The 3,977-nt window shown below is 38.4% G+C and overlaps 2 long non-coding RNA genes across 2 annotated transcripts in view; one reads left to right on the top strand and one right to left on the bottom strand.

The window, feature by feature from the left end:
* Positions 1–926: 926 nt before the first annotated feature.
* LOC106941646 (uncharacterized) lies at positions 927–1,582 on the bottom strand. The gene is made up of 2 exons (XR_001423428.1): positions 1,533–1,582; positions 927–1,439 (listed from the first exon to the last, which is right to left on the bottom strand). It is a non-coding gene; the product is annotated as an uncharacterized LOC106941646 (long non-coding RNA).
* The window catches only part of LOC106941647 (uncharacterized), an 11,190-nt gene continuing 8,570 nt past the window's right edge, over positions 1,358–3,977 (top strand). Inside the window, exon 1 of the long non-coding RNA XR_001423429.1 lies at positions 1,358–1,441. This is a non-coding gene — a long non-coding RNA (uncharacterized LOC106941647). The remainder of the gene's footprint in view (positions 1,442–3,977) is intronic.

The following is a 3,977-nucleotide window of genomic DNA, read 5'->3' as shown; positions in this document are numbered from 1 at the left end:
TGTCTGCAATCACACATATCAGTAGCTGCGTAAATGTGGAGCTTTGGCTCTGATGGAGAACAAAGGAAGGATTCAGAGGGAGGATTGATCAGAGATCATATTGATCTGATGGTTTATTAGTGTTTAGATTCATCCAGACTGATCATCCTGGATCTGAGCAGAACTTAAAGAAGGAGCCGAGCGGTACCGGTACCGGTCCAGCTGCAGCCATCCTTCAGTCGAGCCGCTTTGTGAATGAGCCTTATGGACATAAAGCATCTTTATTCTGTAAATGTACAACTTGATTCTACTATTTAGAATAAACGTCCACATTCCCACTCAAAGGACCCTCTGACTCTGTCTGTCTTTTAATCCCTGCTGACCACGCTACTGTTCAAACAATCTCTTCATTTTGGATTTTTTTTATTTGGATTGTTTTTCTTTAAAATGTATTTTTATTTTTGTGAGGTGACCTTGTGTGCCCTCAAAGCACCTTCTAAATAAAATATATAATTATTATTATTATTATAAATACTTATACTGCTTCAAACAAGGACATTGCCATAGTTACTGCTTCACGTGGTGGCAGACTTTCGGGTATTTATACTAATTTACATATGTATTTAAGGGTGGCGACAGGGCTGACCAGCAGCTGCGCTCTATTTTCTGCAAATTAGGATTTATATAAAGGAAAATTGCACGGCCATGTGTGTGCGCACAGCTTTATGCATCTGATTTTCTTTTGTGCACCTCATTTTTCTAAATGTTTCCGTACTCCAAGTTTTAGTGTCAAAACTGCACAGTCTTTTATGCATCAGGCTCCTGAAGAAATGTCCAGGGTCCAGATTAGGTCCTTCAGAAGTTGTTCAACTCCGGCTCTCGCACTGCGCTCTCCTTTCTTTCATGTGAGAAATTATCCAGATTCGCCTCAATTTTAATTTTTTTAAATTACAGCCAATAGTGACACAGTATGGCATTATCTAAAATGACACCGGTCAAACACCATATGATAAACAACTACAATGGTAAAGTTAGCCTTCCTGTGTTTACTCTGTAGACTCCAGTACAGAATGGACCAAAACGTGTCATCAACCCATCGGTGAAAAAATGGTGACCTCCATGGGTGAAAAATATATCAAAAGATGTACATTTTTGAAGTAATTATGTGTTTTGGCGTATCACAAACTGCAATTCTTTAGGTAATAGGAACATTGCAACATATTTAGTCCAACATGTTCAACTAGTCCTGGATCCTTTTAACAGAAACGTACAAAAAATAATAAAACAATAGAGCAATTAAAAAGAGCATTTGTACTTTAAAGAGTACAGAAAAACGGCAAAGAAAAAAACATGACAATTTTAAGATGTTGTGGACTTGCCATGTATGTGACATCATCAGAACTGACGATGATTGGGACCAGATGCCTGGGTGGAAAAACCTTTCTGGGTGTCTTCTTTGCCTGTAAAAAAATAGTCAGCAATGTCATGGAATCAGCTGATGTTGGCATCAACTATGAAGCTGTTTTAAGTGTGAACTTAAGGAGACAAACTACCTTAAAATCTTTCCTTCCATGATCTGAACACATTGATCCTTGCAGGGTGGTGAAGGGGCTGGTGGTGCCCATCTCTAGCAGTCATCAGATGAGAGGCAGGGTTCACCCTGGACAGGTCACCAGTCCATCACAGGGTCCTGAAAGTTAACAATGAATAAAATGTATGAAAGAGCAATGGTAGACTAATAAGGCGAAAAATTCTGTCCAATTATTTTAACATAAAATCATGTTTATTAAGCACTTAGTGTTGGAAAGACACCAGTTTTTGCTGTTGTTAAAAATGTGGCCAGCTGCTCAGTAAAAAAAATAAATTAAAAAAATGGATAGAAATGAAATGTGACCCACATTTCATTTCTATCCAGTTTTTGTCTACTAACCACAAACTATTATCAAGGCCCTCTCTATTTTTATGGCAATATTATGCTGGTAAAAATGGCTTATTTGAACAGCATTTCTTCTCCTCCCCGGCTTCATAATGATGCTGTTCTTTTTTTAATTACGCTTTTAAACCCCCCCCCCAAAAAACAAAGTGTGCATTCATCTGGTCTGGAGTGTGAACTGGAGCTAATGCTGTTCACTAATAGATAGATCTTACATCATACATCTGAAAATAGATTGGGTAAAGACAGCTTCCGTGTTTTAGTTAAAAAACTATAAACAACAGATTATATTTGGAGAGATGTAAAACTGAAGATACCTGCTACATTTAGTGTTAAGGACAAGTATTATTTTTGTTGTAGAACCTCTGTCACTAAAGGGTCATTGTTTGATATTTTGAGGCATGAACACATTATTTACTTTGATAAACAACATTACATAAGTTCCATTATAAGGATTGTTAATTTTTTTATTCTTTGCTGTTTTAACAAAATGGTAAAATATTATTAAGGCACCTAAAAAGGCATACTTTATTAGCCTAATGTATATACTAAGATGTAATTTAAATCATACTGAAATTTCAGTATATTTAATAGTTTACTTTTAAAGTAAATGTTTTTAAGTGAAATTTTAAACTTCACTTAAAAACTTCACTTTTTAAGTGAAGTTTAAACAATTCTATTGAGCATATATTTTAAAGTATTGTTAATCCACAGTATTCAGCCACGCCCCTAACTCCTCCCATCCACAGCGGACTGACTACTGACCAGCTCTCCATCTCACGGGTCCGAAAAGCCTCTAATTCCAGAGTATTACCGCAGATAAGAATTTAGAGAACTTTTGTTTAAGCTGGGCGCGGGAAAGATTCGTCTAAGCTCTAACTACCTACATCCAGACGTTATGCCCCGCTTCTGCCCATGATTCAGACAATCGGAGTAGCCCCGCCGGTATCCGAACCCATGAACCACATCTGTTCACGGTAGTTCTTCCCCTAATAATTAACGTGCACTTGTTACCGGCTTAGATAATTTTAGCGTCTAGGAATAAGTCACAGGGACATTATTTATCTGAACTAAAGAACGTACGAAGCCTCCTATTATACTTAGGGCCACAAACACTGACTTTATGTTGACCAGAAGAATTAAATCTAAATGACTCAATTAATTTAATTGTCCACAACATCAAATTAGACTTTAGTAATTTTATTAGCAAGCTTTAGCAGGGGAAAAGACATACAGCATTTCAATAAAAATTTAAGAAATTAAAACTTTTAAGAATTATCAGAAATCACTCCTACTTCTAACCCTACACTGTGTCTTAATCTAAATAGAGGCTTTGGGGGAGGCAGTATTACTCAAACCCAGATGCAGAGACGATCTTGCCAGCAGATAACTTTAACGTCCATGGATGGAGTCCTGTCTTTGTCTTGGCAGAATCCTTTCAGAATAAATCCAAAGTTGAACTGGTGAGAATCCTCAACGAACTCAGTTCTTTATCCACAAAAGATCTTGGTATATTCCCCATGTCCACTGCAGCATCGTTGTAATCCTTTGGGTTGAGTGCAGGGCCGCAGTCGAATCAGAATCCCGGGTTGTGGGTAAACGGATCTTGTTCCTTCCTTCTGCAGCTAACAGTCTCATCGCCCCGGGGTATCAGCAAGCAGCCCTTCCTTTGGTCTGCATTTCCATGTGTGCTCGACTCGAACGCTGCGGAACAAAGAACCCCGAACCTTCTATCTGGTGTCTTTTTATTCTTATCAGCAGCCACACACTTTCTTTCCTCATGTGCGTTTTTCCTTGACGTCAACTGTTCTTTGGTTAGCCTCAGACTACAGATGAACTTTATTTCTCCTGAGCTGCACTTTCAGTTCCCTGTCTGAATTCTGCACCTGTTTCCTCCGTACTGACTGCTTGGACAGATGATCTAATACCCATCACCATCTTGGAGACATGATGTCTGTTCTGATGACCTAATGTCTTGGTTACCTCTGCTCTCCTTTCGGTTTCTCTTTTCCCCTGACCTTTCACCTACCATCTACCTCCAACACAACATCAGTGACCTTTAGTT

The sequence above is a fragment of the Poecilia latipinna genome, unplaced genomic scaffold (genome assembly GCF_001443285.1).
Source record: "Poecilia latipinna isolate Pla-1442-1.1 unplaced genomic scaffold, P_latipinna-1.0 Scaffold3789, whole genome shotgun sequence".
NCBI lineage: Eukaryota > Metazoa > Chordata > Actinopteri > Cyprinodontiformes > Poeciliidae > Poecilia > Poecilia latipinna.
The sequence above is the reverse complement of the archived record's forward strand: the minus strand, read 5'-3'. Positions and strand labels throughout refer to the sequence as shown.